At 47.5% G+C, this 23,695-nt stretch overlaps 1 long non-coding RNA gene across 1 annotated transcript in view; it reads right to left on the bottom strand.

Moving 5' to 3' along the window:
- Positions 1–2,535: 2,535 nt before the first annotated feature.
- Positions 2,536–23,695, bottom strand: part of LOC115523063 — a 68,599-nt gene continuing 47,439 nt past the window's right edge. Inside the window, exons 3-4 of the long non-coding RNA XR_003971630.1 lie at positions 4,493–4,639; positions 2,536–3,146 (exon numbers count right to left, since the gene is read on the bottom strand). This is a non-coding gene — a long non-coding RNA (uncharacterized LOC115523063). The remainder of the gene's footprint in view (positions 3,147–4,492; positions 4,640–23,695) is intronic.

The raw sequence follows: 23,695 nt of genomic DNA, 5'->3' as shown, positions 1-23,695 counted from the left end.
TAGCCTTTTTAGTATAAAATTATGCCTTTGGAAAGAATCACAGTATTCAATATGTATTTAAATTGCTAGTTACAAAGTAATACATATTGTATGATTCCATTTCTTTCAATAACATGTGTGCATGCATGGAAAAAAGGCTGGGAAAATATAAACAAAATGTTTACCAGTAATTATTTCTGAGCGGTGGGGTCAAGGCAATCTTTGTTATTTACTCAATCATCTTTGTCAGTGCTGTTGGTCTATACTTTCGTTTTTAATCTTTTGTGATACTTGTGTTGTATGGGCATACCACGATTTATTTGACCAATCTCTTACTGATGGACATTGAAGCAGCTTCCAACATCTTCCTATTGTAAACAATGCTGTTAAGAGACATCATTCATGACATAAGGATAAATTCTGGAGGGGGATCCTCTGGGCCAAGGAGCATGGCACATTGCATTTTGATATATATTACCAAACCCCTTCCCAGGAATGTTTGACTCATTCTCAATCCCCCTACCTACACGTGCAGACATCAGTGTAGAGAGTGTCTGATTTCTCACGTGTCCCCAATCCTGAAAATTGTTATTCTTCATCCTTGGCAGTCTGATGGGTATAAAAGGTGACTTTGTTTTCACTTGGGTTTCTTTCATGACCAAAGTGGTGAGATAAGACTGGTTTTCCTGATGCTTTTTCTTTTCTTAATATGTATTCCCAGAGCAGTACTGTCTTAATTATAGGTAAAAAGCCTTTATACTAAGTCTGGCTATCTGATAGGAGACGTGTCCCTTCTGCGTCTTCCAGTTTCGTGAATTTCTTGACTGTTGTTTCCTCTTCCATGTCGTTCTAGAATAAGTGTATTAAATTCTGGAGAAGACCTCAGTGGTGTTTTGATTGTATTGCTTTGCACTTATAAGCTGGAAAAAGTTGACATCGTCTATGGCTAATCATGATATATCTTGCCATAAGTCAGGTTTTTTTTTTGTTTGCATTCTTCATTCAAGTTATCTAATGGCCTTTACAATGGTGACTCTAGAGTTACATCCTTAGCCTACAGCACACGGTCAGGGAAACAAAGATAACAACCACCAAAGGAGAACTGAAAAGCAGGACCTGACTCCTAAGAGTCTAGTAACCATATGCATCTGCCCACAGTTTTGCAGGCAGTGGAGTGTTCTGCAGAAGAGGGCCGGCCACGGGTTCCATCCCCGTTCCTCCCTGACGTGCTTGGGCAGGTCACTTGTCCTAGCTAAACTTTAATTTCTTCGTGGGTAAAACGGATTTAATGATAGTGGCCCCCTTGTGCTGACAATTGAGATAATGTGTTGTCTATAGAAGTGTTAGCCCAGTGCCTTGCATGCAGGGATGAGGATTTTTAAATGTGGCCTTTCCACCTTTCAGCTGTGGCACCAAATACTTGCTGTGTGATTCGGCCATATTCACCAACCTTTTGGTTCCTGGGGCTTTTTTCTGTCGTGAAAAGGGGTGACCATAGCATCCAGTCTCGGGATTTTGTATGTGGGTTGAGAGTGGATATTCCTGGGTACAATAAATGCCAGACGAGGGTGGCCATTTCACTCCAGTGATGTCACTGGTCACGTGCTCTGCTGGGGGGTGGGGGGTGCAGAGAGAAGCCCCAGGGGGGTGCTCCTCAAGAAGGGAAGGCATAACTAAACCAGGGACTATGCAGTGGAACGGGCCAAGTGGGCAAGCGGCACCCTGTGCAGCAGGAGCACCCTGGGGACCGGGCTGAGGGGCTGGGATGGGGCAGCTTTGGCCCAAGTAAAGGGGAAGTGGAAAAAGCTCTGAGTTTCTGAGGCTAACTTGGCTGCTTGTTCTAGGGTCTCTTGCCTTTGCACTGGGGCCATGTGACTCAATGGTACCCTGGTGGTACACCTGCTACAGTGCCGCCTCTGGCCCGACTTTGGAGGAATAAAGATGGCTCGTGGCCCCAGAGTTGCCCCCCCCAGAACTGACTCCCCACCTGGGAGACTGGTCAAATGACCCCTGCTGGACGCTCCCTGCTCAGTAACCCTTGCTGCTTTTTTTTTTTTAAACCTCCCTCAGCCCTCTCCGGGTCCATGCAAGGTGCTTAACCTCTCTGAACCTGTTTGCTCAGTGCTAACATGGGAAATGGCAAACTTCTTCCTACAACCAGGGGCATTGAGACTATCAGCTTAGCTAATGGGTGCAGAAGGGATTTGTGGAGAATAGAGCACCCTGCAAATATAATGTCCTTTCTAGCCCTGAAGGCTTGGGCCTAGCTGTCACTTAGCCTTACAAGGCTGGGTTTCCTTGTCTGAGAGTTGGGGGTAAAAGTGACACGTCCCCATGAAGTTTCTCACTGATGTATTCATTCATTCAGCCAGCCAGCTTGGGGGGGTGGGCAGTGCTAGGCACTGTGTGGGCCCCAGCCATGCTCAGGCCAACGCACCCCCTCTTTTAACTCCACCCACCAGCTGCTGTGTTATCCTGCTTCAGGCAGGAGAGGAGGTTCCTGGTGCTAAGCCAGACACCAGAGCTCGGCAGAGGGAGAAAACTGAGGACCATGCGGGCATTTTGCACGAGGCTACATTTATTCACCCACAAGGGACTACCCCTTATTATGAAATTATCTCTTTGTATCTAGACAAATTGTAAAAAAAGTCTATTTCATTTATGAAGTTATGGTAACCAGAGGTGGGAGTTGATTTTCTAAGTGTTCTTCTCTGGCAAAATTAAAAGTTGGCGACTGGTGTGGCAGGCAGAAAGGTTCTAGAATGGCCCCCTGTGATCCCCTCTTCCTGGTATTCAAGCCCCTGTGTACTCTCCTTTTGTGCAGGATGGGCTGGGCCCAGTGAGTCACTTCTAACAAATAGAATACGGCAATAATCACTTCCACGATCAGGCTACAAAAGACCGTGACTTCCACCCTGCTCTTGCTTTCACGCCCGGCTTGCACACTTTGATGAAGCAAACTCCCACGCAGGAGACATTGATGCGTGGAACTGAGGAACTGAGGGTGGCCTCTGGCCAACAGCTGGGAAGATATCAGTCCAACAATCCTTGAGAGTAAATCTTGCTAGCAGCCACATGACCTTGGAAGAAGGTAGCTCCCCAGTTAGTTCCCTTCAGATTACTACAGCCAGCTGCGGGCCTGGACTCGGATGAGAAGACAGGAACATCTAGGACACAAAATTGGTTGTAAAGCAATTTGTTAGAGAGCAACAGTCAGTATATATCTCAGTATATTTTTTTTAATGTTCCTGGTAGGTGCGATCCAAACTTCGGGCACGAGTGGTGGTAAGAAAGTGCTCCCTACAACTCCTTTGCAGATGAGCATGTGAAATGGTAGCCTAAGGGTGGGGAGGCAGCTCCTGGGCAGGCCTGCAGTCTCATCTTGGCTGGCGCTCTCTTAGCCAAGTGACTGCGGGCAAGTTACCTCAACCTTTCTGAGTCTCGAGCTCCTCATCTGTGAAATGGGTGTAATACAGCTCTCCTAAGCAGTAAGGAGATAAGTGTGTAAATACCAATAATTACCATTTCTAGGATGTTCTTTTGTGTCAGGGCCAGTGTTAAGTGCTTTACATGCATTATTGCGTTTTATCCTTACAAAGGTATGAAGTAAGCTGTTACTACTCCCCTTCTTGAGATGAGAAAACCGAGACTCATAGAGGCCCCGGGACCATTCCGGAGTCTGCCAGTCTCCAACCTCAAGGCACAGGAGTGCCTGACGCTTTGCAGGCCCTGGAGGAACCCAGAGGGACTTGGGTTGTGGAGAGACAGGGTGCTCTATTCTCCACAACGAATAAAGGCAGGAAGGGAGCAGAGAGCGCTCCAGTGTGTGCTTTCTTACTGTGACCGCTAGGTGACAGCAAAGGCAGGCAGACCAGCCTCCAGCACTGAAACTGAGCTGAAAGTTGACTCCTGAGAATAAATTAGTTCCGCTGAAAATGGATTCCTGCTTTATTTCCCTAAATATTTATGGACTGCTTGTTATGTGCCAAAGGATTTATAATAATTACATTAAGGCTCCTCACAGCCCTGTGAGGTTTGTTATTCCCAACTTTCAGGAAGAGGAAGCAGGCTAAGTCACTTCCCAAGGTCACACAGCTAGAAAATGGCATGCATTAGGTTAATCATTTGGCGTGACTCTTTCCAGAACTTTCCCATGCCAATAGACTTGAGTTGCCATATATGTGACTTGTTAATAAGGGGAGAGAGTTGCGGTGCCTGGGTGCCTGGGTTGGTTAAGCGGCCGACTTCGGCTCAGGTCATGATCTCACCGCTCATGAGTGAGTTCGAGCCCCGCGTCGGGCTCTGTGCTGACAGCTCGGAGCCTGGAGCCTGCTTCGGATTCTGTGGCTCCCTCTCTCTCTGCCCCTCCCCTGCTCATGCTCTGTCTCTCAAAAAATGAATAAATGTTAAAAAAAAATTTTTTGTTTTCAAAAAGAAAGGGAGAGAATAGTTTTGTTTTACATGTGTTTTTCAGAGTTCTGTTTTTGCATGTTCTTCAACTTGCTTCTCTCACCAGCAGTGAATTTTGGAAACATTTCCAAGGGAGTCCATGCTTTAGTTTTCCATAGCGTGGTTGGATCACACGATGTCTAGATAATCAACCTCTGTGGACAATCATTTGAAATACTTCCAATACGGTTATGCTTTTACCTGCTCCCTCCTGAAAAAAAAAAAAAAAAAAAGCTTTCACAAACATGCATGAACAGATGAGCCTGTGGTAGCATTTCTGTTCCATTGATTCCCAGGAAGGTGACCCATGGGTTGTTGGTCATGTGTGTGGTTGTGTGTTGAGAGAGATGCTAATCACCCACCTGGGGGGGGTGTGCCCACTATCATTCTCATCCACAGTGAGGGGGGAGTCTGTCTCTCCAGCCCTGCTGGTGATCAGTGCTCACACTTTTTGCCAATTTAATACAAATGATTTTTTGGTATATATTTCAGCATCCTTCTTCCTTGAGGTGGGTAGTGAGAGTTTGGGGAAGCAAGAATGTCCCAGCGGGAGCGCCCGGGTGGCTCAGTCGGTTAAGCGTCCGACTCTTAATTTCGGCTCAGGTCATGATCTCACAGTTCGTGAGTTTGAGCCCCGCGTCAGGCTTTGGCTGGCAGCATGGAGCCTGCTTGGAATTGTCTCTCTCCCTCTCTCTCTCTGTCCCTCCTGTTCCGTCTCGCTCTCAAAATAAATAAATAAACTTTAAAAAAAGGAATGTCCCAGGGGGAGAGATGAGAGAAAAAGTGTCCCCTCCCAGGCAGACACTCAGGCTGAACGCATACCCCCTGTGTGTGCACAGGGCACAGACACATTAAAAAGCTGCCAGTCTTTTTTAAGTTGCTGTGTACAAATCCCATCTCCACAGCCAGACCACAAGCCCACTAGGTTACGTTTGTGCTTTTGTTGACATAAGCTGAGAGATTGCTTAAGGGCGGTGGCTATGAGAGGGATGAATGGGCGCGGGGGGGGGGGGGGGGGGAGGTAGGACTGCAGGCAGTTGGGAAATACCACTGGGGAGAAGATGGAAAAGGACAGGCAGGAACTTCTAGGCCCCACCCTGTGACTTCAGGCGCAGACGGAGACCCCTAAGCCTCCTTACAGTGCAGAGGGGGTTTCCAGAATGTGGAGCTATCCCTAACTTTAGAGACCCCTGGGTGAAGCCCCTCCCACTCACCTGGCACAATCAGGCCTTAGCCCCAGGGCTCCACTCTGCCCCCTATCAGGAAAGAGCCGTGATTATCCCCATTTTACAGATGAAGAAACTGAGGCTCCACGAGGTGAATACACCCCGTGGTGTCAAAGAAGTGGTGAGCGGTACAGAGCGGGCATAGGCTCAGGGAAACCAAGCTAAGTGGTCCCGGGGGCTCGTAGGCGCACAGGGGAGGTGGAGACTCCCCAGTCAGGGCCCACAGCAGCAGAACCAGCAGGCGCTCCCAGGAAGGGAAGCCTGGGTGTCACTCTTGTCCCACCCTCTCCTGGGGCTGCCCGCCCCTCCCCGAGGCACATGTTATCTGTGTCCTGGGCACACAGCTGCAGACTCTCACCAGCTGAGGCCCTCCCTGGCAGGCAGCATCTGACCTTTGGACATGTAAACAAACCTTGGCCTGGCCCAGGGTGGCCCTGGTCGTTGTCCTTGGGGCCTGCGGATGTGGGTACACGCAGACAGGCATGTGCGCATGCGTTCAGCGTCCTAAGAGCGCCTTTGAGCCTCCACGCGTCCACTTGGAGTTGAAGCTGGGGGCCGAGGACGTCATGTGCATCCTGCTGTCTGCCTACACACTAGGGACTCTCAAGACTGGTTTCAGGGCCCAGGTTACTTCCTAAAAGAGGACCAAGCTGGAACCAAAGGATCGCAAGGGAACCTGAGGATCAGAGAGGGCATGAAATGTGCCCAGAGCCACACAGCAGACAGAGCCAGGGCCATACAGACCAAGCAGGTCACACCTTCTCTGGGTCTCAGCAGCTTCGTCTGCCCAGTGGGGAGAAGCCTGCTTACACTTCTGACTCACCACCCCATCCCCCTGCTGTAGACCCTCACCCTGCTGGTCCTTACCACCAAGCTCCTGTTATCTCCAGGGCCACAGAGCCTGCTGATTTCTGGAACAGGGCCCACCCTCCCTGGGGGGACCAGATGGAGGGGACTGCAAAGGGCTGCTCAGGCCTGATACGGGTCTCAGTGTGCCCCAGTCTTTATCAGTGGGCCTTGGGGCTCTGCGCAGGCATGTGGCCCCGTCTAGGAGAGGGAGCAGTGAGGAGACGGTGCCGGGATCCTGAGCAGATGAGATACAGGACAGGAATGTTTTCAGTAATTTTTTTTTTTTTTTTAGTCTATACTGCTTTCTCTGATTGGGAAAGTAATTTAGGCAAGTTACAGTAAACTCAACAGAAATAGTTTTGAAAGTGAAAGTACCTATAAATGCACCTCCCAGACGTAACCCATGGGCCCAGATTGGGATCACCCTTGCAGATTTTGCCTGTGCATAGACTAACATTGCCAGTTATTGGCTACACTGAAATCATACCGTAGAGCTCAGTGTGGTGGCTCAGAGTGTGTCCCAGGTCCCAACAGCGTGGCTCCTTGGCTTCATACCCAGAGTCCCGCGTGGCCTCATCTCTTTGGACCTCAGTTTTCTCTTCTGTAAAGCCTCATATGGACATTGTCGAGGTTTAACAAAGTAATGCAAGTGAGGCTCTTAGCCTGGGCCTGGCCCGCAGTGAGCTCTCAACAAATGTCAGTGTCAACAGATCTGTCACATAATTTGCCTTTATTTTTCATTCAACAACAAAACATGGACATCTTTCCATGCTGAGGCCAAAGTTGTAGCCCTCTTGTTGTGACAAATCCAGAGCTTTCTTTGTGTGTGTGAACCATCATTTTGTTTTTTAATCAATTTTATTATGGTATAAGTTGCATACAATAAGATACACTCATTTCGAGAGTACAGTTCAATGACTTTCAAAAATTATATAGTCATGGGGCACCTGGGTGGCTCAGTCGGTTAAGTGTCCGACTTCGGCTCAGGTCATGATCTCGTGATTTATGGGTTCGAGTCCCACATCGGGCTCTGTGCTGACAGCTCAGAGCCTGGAGGCTGCTTTGGATTCTGTCTGTCTGTCTGTCTGTCTCTCTGTCCCACCCCCGCTTACTCTCTGTCTCTCTCTCTCTCTCTCTGAAAAATAAACATTAAAAAAAATTTTTTAATTATATAGTCATGTAACCATCACCATAATCAAAATCCAGACTATTTATGTTACCCCAGAAGTTCTTTCATGCCCCTTTGTAGTCAATCCTTTGCCCTCACATCTTGCCCCAGGCAACCCCTAGACTGTTTCCTGCCCCTATAGCTTAGCTTTCCTTTTTCTGGAATTTTGTTTCAATGGATTCATACAGTAGGCACTCTTGGGGGCTTCTTCACCCCATCCAGTGTTTTTGAGCTTCACCCACATTGTTGTGTTACCAGGAGTTGACTGCTTCTCATTGCTGAGGAACATTCCTTCATGTGGTTGTCTCAGTTTTTAATACTGTGCACCTGCTGTGGGACATCTGGATTACTTTCAGTTTGGGGCTATTATTCCCTCGTGTTTAAAACTCCAATGAGGAAGCGGACAGAGACGGTTTCTAAATGTTTACTCTTGCCTTATAAATGATACTGCAGGGAGTAGTCGTGCACATTTTTATGGTCAGTATTGCCAGAGAAATGCCATGGCACTAGAAGCACAATAGAAATTTTATAAGAAATAAAGCTCCCCCTCCAGTCCAGCTGGGGACACAGAGGCCCAGGCATAGTGAACAATGTGCCCCAAATCACCCTGTGAATCAGTTTGCAGGCAGGAGAAGACAGAACACAATTCTGTGCTTACCCATCTGTCCCCAGGGCCTCAAACAAGGAACACCCCCAGTGTATCCCCTAACGATGTTCAAGACCTCGATGATGATGATGGTGATGACGGTGATGTGGTCACAGTGTTGACTACCAGTATTGAAAGCTAGGTAGTGTTCTAAGTGTTTTGTGTCGATCGACTTACTTTAATCCACACAATACCCCAATGAAGGAAGTAAAATTGTTATTTCCATTCTATAGTTAAGGAAACTGAGGCACAGAGAGGTTAAGCATCTTGCCTGAGGTCACACAACAGCACATGGGCCTGAGTCCCTGCTGAGCAAGGGAGGAGGGGTGGCTCAGTGCATACAACCAGAATCAGATGCCAAGTGGCCTGGGCCTTCTGTCCCCAACTTGCTGTGTGGTGCGAGTGGTCCAGCTACGTCTCTGGGGCCCAGGTTCTTCATCTGCCAAAAGGGAAAGGGAGCAGTGTGGCAAGATGGTTCTCAGGATCCTCTGACAGTGTGGTTTAGACGATTTTCTAGGGCTGGGATGCCGGGAGAAACAGGGAGCTGGGGGCTTCACCCACCAGCTAAAGGGGGTCAGGAGAGGAGGTGGTCTGGTGGCTTTTCTAGGCGGGATATTGGAGGTCTGATCTAGGTCCCAGTGACCAGGCTGCTGACCCTGAGCAAGGGATCTGGCCTCTGTGCCCTGGGGCAGGTGAGGCTGGCTCTCCTGTCACACTGCAGGTCACTGCTGGCTTACACGCCCAGAGTCCCTGGGCATCTGGGCCCACCACCTGAGAGTGATGTGCTCCTAGTCTGGAAGCCCCTCCTCCGTCCTCCAGGCCACGTGTCTTCTCCCTCCCTTGGCCCTCCCTTCAGGACCTGTGCTATATCTGTACCACACCCCCCCCCCAACCCCTGCCTCCAGCTTCAGTGAAACCACATCCATGGCCCTGCTCACAAATCTATGCCATCTAAAAGATGTGAACTATATACGACATTTACTGAGCACTGTTTTAATTTGCATAAATTAACATTTAATCCTCCCAATGACCCTGTGATATAAATATCATATCATCACATTTCACAGAGGGACTATCTAAGGTTCAGAGGGGTTGAGCACTTTGTCCCTGGTCACCCAGCACATACAGGGATAGCCAGGATGTGGGTCCAGGCACTGTTTCCAAGTCCAGAATCTCGACAACCGCACTACCTCTCCCTTCTTGGGGTACCCCAGAACCTCTGGCTCCTTCCTGATCGCATTCCTCCTACAACACCTGTCCATCAGCGAGGGGCTGGAGTGCGATGCTGCTGTTAGGAACACACTTCCCTAGAGCCGATTATCTTGGGTTGATACGACTGTTACCGGCTATGTGCCTTTGAGCGAGCCTCATAACATCTCTGAGCCTTATTTTGCTCATCCATAAAATGGAAATGACAACAGGAAGCACCTCACAGAGTACTGACCACTGGTTCTAAAGTATGGTCCAGGGACCCCTAAGTTCCCCAAGACCCTTGGGATCCATGAGGTCAAAATTGTTTGCACTCTAAGACCAATGTATTACTTGGCTTTTTACTCTCATTCTTTCATGACTGTACAATAGAGTTTTCCAGAGGCTACGTGTCACGATATCTCACAACAGACTGAATACAGAAACAAGTATGAGAACCCAGCTGTCTCCTTTTAAGCCAAACATGAAAGAGATTTAGAAAAGTGTAAAACAATGCTACTCTTCACAATTTTTTTTTCAAAAATAAGGTTATTTTTCATAAAATAGGTTCTATATTAGAATGTGTATTGTTATTTTTATATTAATCAATATTTATTATATATGTTTTAATTTTTGATACAGTGAATGTTGATAGATATAATGACCACAAAAAAGAAGATCTTTGGGGTCATCAATTTTTAAGAGTATAAACGGGTCCTGAGATTAGAAAGTTTGAGAACGGCTCTGGGAGTACAAGGCACTGGCTACTTTTGTGGAGAGAGAAACGCTCGACCTTAAACTTGCTAAAACACATCATTCTTTTTCACCAGGGCTGTATCTCCCCTCCTCTGCCTGCCCTGTTAGAGGTCACTGCTAAACCGCAGGTGGCTGAACACTGGCCAAGAGACACATGTCAGACCTTGGCCCTGGTTCCACCATGGTTGATTGCTGTGTCACCCTGGACTAGACCCTGGGATGTTCTTGGCTTTCCTTTTCTTCACCTGAAGGACAGGCATGGTCAGCCAAGCAGATTTCTCGGGCACCTTGAATTGCTAACATGTGAAGAAAGTGTGAACAGTCTATCCTAAACCTGCCAGCCTTGAGGTTGGAGCGTGAGAACACTGGGAGGAATGCAGCCATTTGCCCCCAGCCTGGGTGGTGACACTTGCTATAGCCCTGGTCAAGAGACAGGATGCCAGTGTGGGAAAAGCTCCACAGTGGGTACTTCTGGTCTGGGTTTCTAGCCTCTGCAAACTCTTTGTGGTGCAGGACCCGCAGCCTCATAGCGCCTCAGCAATGACATCTGTGAACGGGAAGATTGCTTGCTGATGTTCTAGCTGGGACCGGGGAAGCCCCAGTCATGCACACCTCCTTTCCCTTTGTCTTATCATCTAGAAGATGACAGGGTACAGAGAACACTAAACAGGGAGAAGGGCTGGATTGGAAGCTGAGCAGCCTTATCTGACTCTGCTACCACCCCAAGTGACCTCAGGCAAGTCCCTGTCCCCATCTGAGCCTCAGCTCCCAGGAATTTGAAATGGGCGCCGCCTGGTTGAACTTAGAGTTGGCTTCTGCATGCCCTGCAAATCTGATGGCTGGTTGGGGATTCAGCAGACACTCCTTCCTCAGGGCCTCATATCCCACACTGAAATGCCATCCCTAAACATCCTTGTCTTTCTCCAGAGGGCCAGTCTGTTCCTGAGTCACTTAATAAAACTTTATTCAGCACTTACTATTAAGAAGCCACAGGGCAGACTGGAGCCCAGATATTTTCAATTCTTTGTATTCCATTCTACTTAATCAGGACTCCAGGTACATTGATTTGCAGCCCAGGGCTGCACTAAAGAGAAGAGAGGAATGAATCATGGTCTTTGTCTTATAATATGCCTGGGACCTCACTAAGAGAGGCATTTGTTCATTCGTTCAACAAATACCCACTGAGCACCGACTTTGTGCCAGGTCCTGTGCTATGAACAAAACAGACCCAAGCCCCGCCCTCATGGAAATTACAGTTTAGCAGAGGAAGCAGACATTAAACAAATAAACACACAAGTACAGGTATTATTATACATTCCGATGACTTACATAGATGGTATGAGGTGGAAAAATAGGAAAGATTTTTCAGTGGGGATTGTGAACAGCTGTTACTAACACATCTTAAAGAGAGTAGCATAAGCACATAAGAGTTTACTTCTCATAATGAGCAGTCTGAAGGTAGTGGCTGCTGATATTGGTTCAGTAACTCAGGAACAGAAGCCTCTGTTGTACCTCATGTTCCCAAGATGGCTGCTAAAGTGTCAGCCTTTACGTTTGTATTCCAGATGGAAAGCATGGAGGATGGGAGAGCAAAAGGGTACACATTGGTTCTCTATCCCCCTTTTAAGGAGACTTCACAGAAATCCACACAACCTCTGCTTATATCTTATTGGCCCGAACATAGTCCCATAGCCACACCTGGCTGGAAAGGAGGCTGATAAATGAAGAAATGAGCAGGGTATCCTTACTGAAATGAAAATTCTGTATGAAGAGTGAATGGGAAAAATGATATTGAGTAGATGTATTCATTGCCTATTGTCACCATAACAAATTAGTAGAGGCTGGGTGACCTAAACAACAGGCATTTATTCTCTCACAGTCCTGGAGGCTGGAAGGCCAAAGTTGGTATCACTGGGCCAAAACCAAGGGGTTCACCAGGCTGCACTCCCTCTGGAGGCCCTTCAAGAGAATCTGTTCCCTGCTTCTTCCAGCTTCCAGGAGCTGCTGGCATTCCTTGGCTTGTGGCCATGTCACTCCAGTGTTAAAGGCTAATTATCTTCACATCTCTGTCTGCTTTTTCTTCATGTTCCTTCTCCTCTATATATGTGATGAACCTGTCCCTGTGTCTCTCTTATGAGGATACATGTGATCGCATTTGTCCTGGCTCCCCCCACCAGATTGCCCAGGATAAGCTTCCCGTCTCGAGGCCCTTAATTTAATCACACCTGCAAATGTTACCCTCTTTCTAAACAAGGTAACACAGGTTCCAAGGATTAGGGACGGATATCTTTGGGGGCCACTTTTCAGTCCTCTACAGTAGGGTACCTCACTTTCTGTTCCCTGCAACTCCATTTAAACTGACGGGTGCCCAAAGAAGAGATACCGCACCTGAGGTGGAAATGGCACATGGGAGTTAGCCTGGGGAGGAGTGGGGAAGAGTGTCCCCAACAGAGGGAACAGCATGTGTGAAGGTCTGAGGTGACAAAGAGCTGGCCATGTGGTCAGTGGGACTGGTAAGGGCAGAGTGCAGGAGAGAAAGATGAGCTGGGGTCCGAGAGCACGGAAGCCATGTAGGGTCGTTGTCTTTATTCTATTTTATTTTTTAATTTGTTTGTTTGTTTGCTTGTTCTAGTAACCTCTACACCCAGCGTGGGGCTTGAACTCATAACCCTGAGACCAAGAATTGTATGTTCTTCTAAGCCAGCTGCTCCTATTCTATTTTTATCAATTTTTTTAAGTTTATTTATTTATTTTTGAGAGAGAGAGAGCATGTGGGCACACATAGGCACGAGCAGGGAAGGGGCAGAGAGAGAGGGAGAGAGAGAATCCCAAGCAGGCTCCTTGCTGTTAGCGAGGAGATGCTCAGGCAGCAATTTGAAGACTGATGTTGTCGCCATAATCCAGGGGAGGAAGGATGGCAGCTTGGTCAGGGCTGTAACTGGGGGCCAGGAGCAGTGGTCAGAGAGGGTATAGGGGTTGGTGATAGATTGGATGGGGTGGACCTACACCGTTGATGCTGGACCATAGGATTCAAGGCTCTCTCAAAAAATAAAAACAGAATCCTGTAATTCTATGGTTGAAAGAGACCTTCTATCATTTCCCATTTGGGGAAAATGCGTCCCAGAGAGGGAACTATGAAGGGGCCAGAGTGGGCCCATGGAATCCTGAGGGGCTTCCTGGAGGAGGTAGAGGTTAATAAGCTCTGGATGGAAAAAGGGAAGGGTTGTAGGGGCACGTAACATATTCGGCCTTATAATAGCACTTCAGGAGCGCCTGGGTGGCTCAGTCGGTTAAGCCTCTGACTTCAGCTCAGGTCATGATCTCGCGGTTTGTAAATCTGAGCCCGTGTTGGGTTCTTTGCTGACAGTGTGGAGCCTGGGGCCTACTTCCAGTTTTGTGTCTCCCTCTCTCTGCCCCTCCCCTGCGCTCTCGCTCTCTCTCTCTCTCTCTCTCTCTCAAAAATAAAATAAACATTGGGGTGCCTGGGTGGCTCAGTCGGCTAAGCGTCCGACTTCAGCCAGGTCACGATCTCGCAGTCTGTGAGTTCGAGCCCCGCATCGGGCTCTGGGCTGATGGCTCAGAGCCTGGAGCCTGCTTCCGATTCTGTCTCCCTCTCTCTCTGCCCCTCCCCCGTTCATGCTCTGTCTCTCTCTGTCTCAGGAATAAATAAACGTTAAAAAAAAAATTAAAAAAAAAAACAAAAAAATAAAATAAAATAAAATAAAATAAACATTAAAAAAAAAATAGCACTTCATTTTTTCCAGGTTTCAAATCTTGCCTTCTCTTTCTTTTTTTTTTTTTTTTTTTTAATTTTTTTTTTCAACGTTTATTTATTTTTGGGACAGAGAGAGAGAGAGAGAGCATGAACGGGGGAGGGGCAGAGAGAGAGGGAGACACAGAATCAGAAACAGGCTCCAGGCTCTGAGTCATCAGCCCAGAGCCTGACGCGGGGCTCGAACTCACGGACCGCGAGATCGTGACCTGGCTGAAGTCGGACGTTTAACCGACTGCACCACCCAGGCGCCCCATTGCCTTCTCTTTCTAGCGTGGGAGCACTTTGGGCTGGGGATGTGTCTGAGTTTATTCACCAAACCCAAGGTATGTAGGACAAGATAGTGTGAAGGTCACAGTGGAGAGCAGATGACCTGGGACAACCCAGTGCCCTTCTAAGCCTCAGTTGCTCTATCTATGAAATGGGGGTAATCACGGTGCCTACAAAATAGGATTGTTCTGAGGATTCAATGAAGTAGAGAATTAAATATAGGGTTTAGTAAAAAGCTAACGAAGCTTAAACCTGTCAGAGCCCCTCACTAGCTCTCACACTTCCCCTGGGAGGGGCCCTCAAAATGCATTCACACAGTGATCAGAGGGTGTGGGGCCAAAAATGTAAGATGAAGTATAACAGAGGTGTGTCAGGCAGTTAATTAGTGAAAGTGTTATTTATTTGGATTTTGTGATGTTTACGGAATTGGTCGCTTTAAAAACTATGTTATTTGCTGTGCTTTCTTCTCACGTGCTAAGTAAACATTCCCGTTGGCACTAATTTCATATCTAGAATTGCATGTCTTGCACTCGTCTTCCTAAGGAAGGCTCTGAAGATTGTGTGAGCTTCGGGCTTCACCACCCCTGCGCCCAGCGGCCCAGAGGCCCAGCGGCCCAGCGGCATGCGCTGTCCCAGTCTGCCCACGGATGGACTGAAGGTCGCCTGTCTGGAACCAGTGCCGAGAGCAAACGGCAGGCACCTAGGGCCATCTCTCTTTCTACCTGTAAACTCTCTTCCCAAGACTGAACCCTGTGGGGGCAGGAATCTCTTCTTCTTGACCCTCAGCAGACCCCCAACACTCACCGCAGCACCTGGCATGGGGCAGGCGTACTGTCCAGAGCAGGTGAATGAATGAACATGAAGGAATAAAGGGTGCCCCTGCCTGGTTCTTGAGACACAGGAGTTGGGGACCAAACCTGAAGACAGGACAGTTCATGAGCAGGCTAACCTGAGCTTTCCCAAGGACTCCTGGGTGGGTTGACCCTGGACCAAAGCCCCCCCTCGGGGCTGATTCAGAGAGAGGACTAGATGGCCTTGGCTGATTAGAAGAACAAGTTCTACCCCCATTGCTGAGCCCCAAGAGCACCTCTCAGAGAAGCCTCTGGTTGGGGCCACCACACCCCTGACTGCATGTCACTGGGACCTGCCCCTTTGTCCCCTGACCTTGGACTGAACTTCAGACTCAGGGCAGGCTACCTTGCGGGTTCTCAGGGCACAGGGTAGGCAGAGAACAAATCACCTGGAGGTAAAGTGGGAACTGACACGGTTTGCTTAACCTCTCTGTACGTCGGGTTCCAGATGTATAACTTCGAGCAAAATTTTTTTGTGTGTTTATTTATTTATTTTGAGAGAAAGAGAAAGGCAGAGAAGGAATCCGAAGCAGGCTCCACGCTGTAGTGCAGAGCTTGATGCAGGGCTAGATCCCATGAAACCATGAGATCATGACCTGAGCTGAAATCAAGAGTAGGAGGCTTAACCGACTGAGCCACCCAGGTGCCCCTTGAGCAAGCTTTTACTTCACCTTTCTGAACTTCAACTTCCATATCTATAAAATGGGACAATAATAGTTTCCACTTCAGGCTTGTGGTGAGGACAAAGTGGGATGAGCCCTCTGTAGCTTTTAGCACAAGGTTTGGCACATAGGAAGGCTCAACAAATACCATTTATTATTATTCTTTCTTATTATTATTTCTAAACACCTATTTGTGGAAGTTTTCTTTGATTTAAGGTGAGATGAGAAAAATTAATATGGGAGAAAGCCTATTAATATTAATATCTCCATTTCCTTTTGTTTTTTTTTCTAAATTTCCATTAATGTGTTGCTTTTACAATAAGAAGGCACAGAAGCCACATATAAATTACAAATACACCCACTAGATCTGTTTAATAAATACTGTGAAGAAAGAGCTGAAATGTTAATGGTAATTACCCCCTCTGGGTGTTAAGAATAAAGATGGGTAATTTTTATTCTGTTAGTAATACATTTTCCAAATGTTCTACAGTGAGTACGTGTTTCTTTCACTAAGTTACTGGAAACAAGACTAAAATCTTATTCAACTCTCTATTCTGTGATTGTGTCCTTCCCACTAGTTTCACATTAAAGTGTTCTTTCTCTGAAATCATGATCAGAATAGATCATTCATTTTTTAAAATCTATTCTGGGAAAAATTTTAAATGGACATCCCTGTTCCCATTTTTTTGCCTGCAATTTCATTGGTCTGTGAAGTCCTGTTATCTGATACCCATCCACTGTTCTAGATGAACTACCTTATTTTAGAGATGGGGAAACTGAGACCTAGCAAGATGAGCCTTCTAAAAACACAAGCTTGCATTCTAAAAACACACAAAAAATACAAACAGTAATATTACAAACATCCAAGTCTCCTCCTCAGAATTGACAACTGTTAAGAATTAGTTATATTTGCTTAATCCTGTGTTTTTATTTTTTTAATTACAAATAGACTCAACGCCCCGTTTGCCCCCATCTCTGCCCTGTCCCTCCTCCCCACAGCCCCTCAGCCAGCCCACTATCCACTATCGACTATCGTATGCAAAACACAATATGGGCAGTATTGTTTAGTGTATGTATTTCAAAATTACATAAATGGCATCAAACTGCACATATCATATCATTCCACCACTTGCTTTTTTCCCTCCCTTCTCAGCATTATGTTTTCTAGGTATATCTGCATACATATATACTCAGAATCATTTCTCTTTAGTATTTAGTATTCTAGCTGGTATATCCATTCCCCTTTGAGGTCCATGTAGGTTGTTTCCAGATGACATTTCCAAGGTCACAGAGGAGTCAAATGCCCTTTCTACTACCCAACAGCACAGACCCATAGTCACTCTGACAAATACAGTTCAGAATTCAGAGCTCCACCACCGTACCCCTGGTCACGGGTGGGATCCAACTGTGTCCCTGGACCCAGACTCCTCTGTTCTCCTTATATCCTGGGGCCCCAGAGATTCAAGGCAGCTGGGCTTCACAGTATGGGCAAGAGGGGGTTTACAGGCAAGGGTCTTTCCTCAGGGACAGAATGCTAAGAGACCCCTGGGCACTCCTGGTCTGGACTTCGTTATTCCAAAATGTGGTTAGGATTGCCAGACTGTTTTCAGTGATCAACAGAGGACAAGGCCTGTGGCAGTCATCCGTGCTGTTCACCAAATATTCCAGTTCTCTCCACTTGGGGCACACAGGAGAACACACGTCACTTCCCCTTTAGAGTTAAGCCTATAGGATTTGCTTCATCAAAAAAAAAAAAAAAAAAAAAAGAGTGAGAGGAAGTAACAAGTCACTTCCAGGTGAAGCTTGAGGAGCCAGTGTGCCTTTGACTACATTCTCTCTTGCCTCCTGGAACGGCAACCGGCAGTGTTCAGGTTGGGGACAACACACAACAGAACCTATGGCGACCCCATGACCAATGCCTTAAGCCCTTATCTCGGGGTTGTTTGTCACTGCAGCATAACCTGGCCTATCCTGCCTGCTACAGGGCCATGTCTGGTGGGCCCTACCTACTGTGAGCCTAGTGATAAGCTGTCCTTTTTATTATTATTATTGTTTATTTATTTTTGAGACAGAGAGACAGAGTGCAACTGGGGGAGAGGCAGAGAGAGAGAGAGGGAGACACAGAACCTGAAGCAGGCTCTGAGCTGTCAGCCCAGAGCCCGACGCGGGGCTCGAACTCACAAACCATAACATCATGACCTGAGCCGAAGTCAGATGCTTAACCGACTGAGCCACCCAGGCGCCCCAGGACCTGTCCTTTTTTTAAACACAGGTTTGCAGAGTGCAAGATAAGTACTCCTCAGGGGCCCTAGTGGAATAAAGAACTTTAGGGCTGAGAAAACAAGGAATTCTCCATCCTTAAAAAGCACTCTGAGTTAGACAAAAGCCTGAAAGTGTCGTTGTCTGGCTGAGTTTCCTTTGTCTGGTGAAGGATTAAATGAGGTACACAAACAATAGGTACCTAGGACAGCCCTCAGCATGTGATGAGCTCCGGGCTCCAAAATGTTCACTGAAACCTCATTGGTAACAAGAAAAACTTAGAAGCCGAGTACACAACAATAGGGGAAATAGTTAACTAATCGTATGTCCATATATAGTCGTCCCTTACTTTTGGAAAGGTTGCATTATGCCACTTTGCTTTTACAAAAGATCTATGCTAGCACCTACCTTAGTACTCCATGAGCAACTACAAGCCAGAGCCTGTGCAGCTAACTCACTCCTGAATTCCTGATCCACAGGAACTTGGGAGATAATAAATAATTGTTTTAAGCCACTAAGGTTTGGGATCGTTTGCTACATAGCAATAGGTAACTAATACAATTACACAATCACAGCACAAGGAAAAATGATACCTTGGATATCTTTAAAGGAAAACAAAACAATTGCCACATGACTCTCTTGGTCCCCGAGAGTTGGAAGAACACTTCGGCACAGACCATCCTCTCTTATACGCTCACCTGGCCACGTTCTCACAGCTCCTGATAAGCACCCCATCTTTCTCTGGCATCAGCTCTAAAACGGGCCTCCCGTCTGTCCCTGTGATGGCATTCTGTACCTTTCCTACAACCCAATTCAAACAAAAAGCACCAGAACAATATATACCCTGGCTCAGAATAAAAATAAACTTCATACACTGATAAAAACTTGGCACCACCCCTCGGAGGTCATGAGACCACAGTCCACTGTGCTAGGGATTTCATCAAAAGCTGAAAAAGGGCAACTTTTAAGCCGACCCCCTCCTTCTGCCCAGGCACCTCCCTGCCTTCTCCATGCCTCCCATATTTCCTCTGCACACCCCAGCTGGAGAGGAGCCCCCCTTCCTATGGAGAAATCTGCTTTCAGCGGAGAAGATCAGGGTGGTTAGACTTTGCAGTGACAACACTCAGGTTCAGATTCATCTTAGCTCTGTCACCCTGAGTAAGTCACTTAGCATCATGGTATCTGAGCTTCCTTTCTCTGCTGTGAGGCTAATAATAGCACTTTCCTTCCAGAGCTGTTGAAGGGATCCAATGAGAAAAAAATTGTCCGGGGCTTAGCACAGGGCCCGGCAAATAAATAAGTGCTCATTTGCATTCATTGTTCATCAAGAATCACAGCAATAGTGGTAGCTGCTATTTATTCAGGGCTCAGTAGATGTCTTGTATCCTTTACGTGTACTATCTCATTTAGCCCTACCAGATAGGGCCTCTCAGTATCCCCACTCTAGACATGAGGAAGCTGAGGCACAGAGAGGTGAAGTGCCTTGCCCAAGGTCACACAGACTCAGGTAATGAGGTGCCAGAACCTCTGTCTTTAACCACCTTGCTCTACAGCCCCCCAAGAGGAAATGGACGGAAGCCCTGTGAACATAGAACACCGCGGGGATTGCAGGAGAATAGGAGTGCAGGGAGAGATAGCACAGTACAGGAACACACAGGCAAGAGATGAAAGTTTCCGGAGTGCCAGAGACAGGAGTGGTGTGAAAGTCCTTTGCAGGTGTTGTCGCCTCTGTCTTGTCTGTAGCAGGAGCCTGAGGCCTCCTGCTTGCCTGGCACTGCTACGGCTCTCCCCTCCAGCTGCCATCCAGGCCCTTGCCCAGCAGCATGGATGCCCTGCCCAAGCCTGGACAGGCAGAGCCCTGCTAATGGCTCCACCTTGCCTTTCCTGAGCACCTGCTCTGGCTGTAATGTAGCTCTTGCTCGTTAAAACCAGGCTCTGCTGATGGGGAGAGTCAGGCTGTTTTATTTGCAAAAATGAAACTGCATAATGATGATAGCGTCAAACGGGACCAGTTTTGGCTCAACACTATAGCATTGTATTCTCACTGAACCAGGAAAGCAAACTCGCAGAAGCAGCAGCAGCATTTATAGCTCTGGGCCAGAGAGCTGGCTGGCGTGGGGCCTTCTTTCTCCACATTCGCACCCCAGGAAACCCCTGTGACTTGAACGATAATAGTAAGGGCTGTAGAGGTATCACTGAAGTGCCAAGCTTTCTGTGGCTGGGGTGCATAGAGGTTCAGTTGCTGAACAAGGTGGCCCAGCTGGTAAACCTTCTGTTTGTGGCAAAGGGAAGGGGCTACCTGCACGAAAATGAGGGTCGCCGTGACAGCTGCAGCCACTGACCTGGTGGAGACAGTGCAGCCCCTCAGGAAACATTTATCCAGGGGGGCAGTGGTTCTCAGTCGGGGGGGGAGGGGTGATTCTGTCCCCAGGGGACATTTGGAACTATCTAATGTTGATTTATTTTTGAGAGAGACAGAGACAGAATGCGAGTGGGTTAGGGGCAGAGAGAGAGGGAGACACAGAAGCAGAAGCAGGCTCCCGGCTCCAGGCTCTGAGATGTCAGCACAGAGCCCGACGCAGGGCTCGAACTCACAGACCGCGAGATCATGACCTGAGCCAAAGTCGGACGCTCAACCGACTGAACCACCCAGACGTTCCGACATTTGGAACTATCTGGAGACATCTTGCTTGTCACAACTGGGGAGGGAGTTGCTACTGGCATCCAGTGTGTAGAGACTGACGATGCTGCTGGACATCCCACAGTGCCCAGCGCAGCCCCGCATCACTGGATTATCTGGCCTCAAATGTTAATAATGCCAAGCTTGCAAGACCCTGGTCTAGCAGTTGAGAAGGAGGCAGCCTCTGGAGTCCGAGGCACCAGAGGCACCTTCTTAGCTGTGTAAACAGGAATAGGCACTTGACCAACTCAGTTTCCCCTCTGTAAAACTGGGGATATTAGATATCTGCCTCACAGAACTGAACCAATGCCCATTCATGACTTTGGGGGTCTAGCATACAGTGAGTGCACCATAATGTTGCTATTGTTAATTACCAAGGACGTGCACTCTGCAGAAGAGCACTGGCAAGATAAACAGTGAGGAGGCCACTAGAGAAACAGACCAAGCACCTGGGAGGGCCCAAGGAGGCCGCAAAGAATCATTTTGGCATTCAAGGTCTTGCTTTAGCCTACATTGTTGGCCCAACCTGTCACTACTCTGGATGGTCACTGGGCTGGCACAACCAGATCTTTTTCCTACTTCCACGGTCCCCACCCCATGCCCGCCAAGGGCCTCTTCCTCCAAGAAGCACCTCCACTAGCCCAACCCTTAAGAATCACATGGCCATGGGGCGCCTGGGTAGCTCAGTCTGTTCGGTGTCTGCCCTCGGCTCAGGTCATAATCTCAAGGCTTGTGGGTTCAAGCCCCACGTCAGGCTCTGTGCTGACAGCTCAGAGCCTGCTTTGGACCCTCTGTCCCCCTCCCTCCCTGTCCCTCCCCCCTTCAAAATAAAGATGTAAACTTAAAGAATTACCCGTGGGGCACCTAGGTGGCTCAGTTGGTTAAGCGTCTGACTTCCACTCAGTTCATGATCTCACAGTTCGTGGGTTTGAGCCTCTCATGGGGCTCTGTGCTGACAGCTCAGAGCCTGAAGCCTGCTTCAGATTCTGTGTCTCCCTCTCTCTCTGCTCCTCCCCTGCTCATGCTCGTCTTTCAAAAATAAATAAACAGTAAAAAAAAAAAAAAATCACATGATCCTTAAAAAAAACAAGGAAATCCTATCATTTGCCACAACCTGGCTGGATCTTGAAGACATTATGCTAAGTGAAATAAGTCAAAGAAACATAAATACTGTATAATCTCACTTAAATGTGGACTCTAAAAACAAAAATAAAAAACAACTGATAGAAAAAGAGATCAGGGGCGCCTGGGTGGCGCAGTCGGTTAAGCGTCCGACTTCAGCCAGGTCACGATCTCGCGGTCCGTGAGTTCGAGCCCCGCGTCAGGCTCTGGGCTGATGGCTCGGAGCCTGGAGCCTGTTTCCGATTCTGTGTCTCCCTCTCTCTCTGGCCCTCCCCTGTTCATGCTCTATCTCTCTCTGTCCCAAAAATAAATAAATAAATGTTGAAAAAAAAATTAAAAAAAAAAAAAAAAAAAAAAAAAAAAAAAAGAAAAAGAGATCAGACTTGTGGTTACCAAAGTGGGGGGCAGAGGGGGAAATGGAGGAAGGTGGTCCAAAAAATATAAACTTCCAGTTAGACTAGGGATGTAATGTACCACATGATGACTATAGCTAACACTCCTGTATGATACCTCAGAACATTGTTACGAGTAAATCCTAAGAGTTTTCACCACATGGAGAAAATTTTTTTCCTTTTTTCTTCTTTCTTTTCTTTTAATTGTATCTACGTAAGAAGATGGATGTTAGCTGAACCTATTGTGGTAATCATTTCACAATATATGTAAATCAAGCCATCATGCTGCACACCTTCAACTTACACAATGTGTGTTAATTATTTTTCAGTAAAACTGGAAACAAAGAATCACATGCTCCTTATCTCAGACGGAATCCGCAGGATAGCTACAGAGATACATCAAGACACACACATAGTTACATCCATACAGACTCCGAAAAACACATACGTTCTCATTCATACACACAGACACACACTTGCAGCCTCAAGACATACTGGAGCCCTGGTCAGACCCAAATGTATTCTCATACACACAGACACATCACCATAACACAGTCTCACCAAGACACATGCTCTCCCGCTCCCCGGCCCTGCCCACATATGACATTGACACATAAAAGCAATACACACCTAAGGAGTACGTAGTCACATACACAAATATATAAATTCTTGTACATATATATATATTTACATACAAACTCAGGCGTGCCCCTAGATCTCACCGACACACAAGTTTAATATTAAGGCACATAAACACCTATACATATACACAAAGACACATTCTGGGCACACAGATGCATACGAAGCTATCAATGCACTTACATGCATAAACATACGAGTACATACATCACCCAAGACACACACACACTCCTATACATCCTCCCAAACACACATGAACACACATAAAGACATTAGCCCCTCATAGACACACAAGTATGTTCCCACAGCACGTTTTATTCATTCATAGATTCATTTATATTATCAGAAAGTTGCTAAGGAAACTTCCTTAGGGCACCTTCCAAATCCCACCTTGTGTTTCCAGCTACTTATTTGTGTAAGCCCAGCACAATGTGCCACTAGATCATTTCTCCCTTTAAATTTGCACTTGTGGATAGGCGACGTAGGTTTTCTCTCACCCGCAAGGCCCCAGGATGCAGGGCTCCGGCTCTTTCATCTCGGTCTCTTGGGCTCTTGGGCTACCTTTAGTGGCTAAAGGTGCATTCCCTGGCACTGCTCCAGCAAGGGCAAGGGTGGCCTGTGGGTGTGGCTAGGGGGTGTACTTCCACAAGCGTTTTCGAGAGAGGGGATCAATGGGGGGTAGCATACGACCCTCCCTTCTCCTCCCAGCCGCGCCCCTCCACTATTCTCCACCCCGCTTCCCGCACCCTGCTAGCCAGCAGTCCGCAGGCCCCCAGCAGCGGGGGGG

This window comes from Lynx canadensis, chromosome A1, assembly GCF_007474595.2.
Source record: "Lynx canadensis isolate LIC74 chromosome A1, mLynCan4.pri.v2, whole genome shotgun sequence".
NCBI classification, from domain to species: domain Eukaryota; kingdom Metazoa; phylum Chordata; class Mammalia; order Carnivora; family Felidae; genus Lynx; species Lynx canadensis.
Note: the sequence above shows the minus strand (reverse complement) of the source record. Positions and strands in the feature narration are given on the sequence as shown.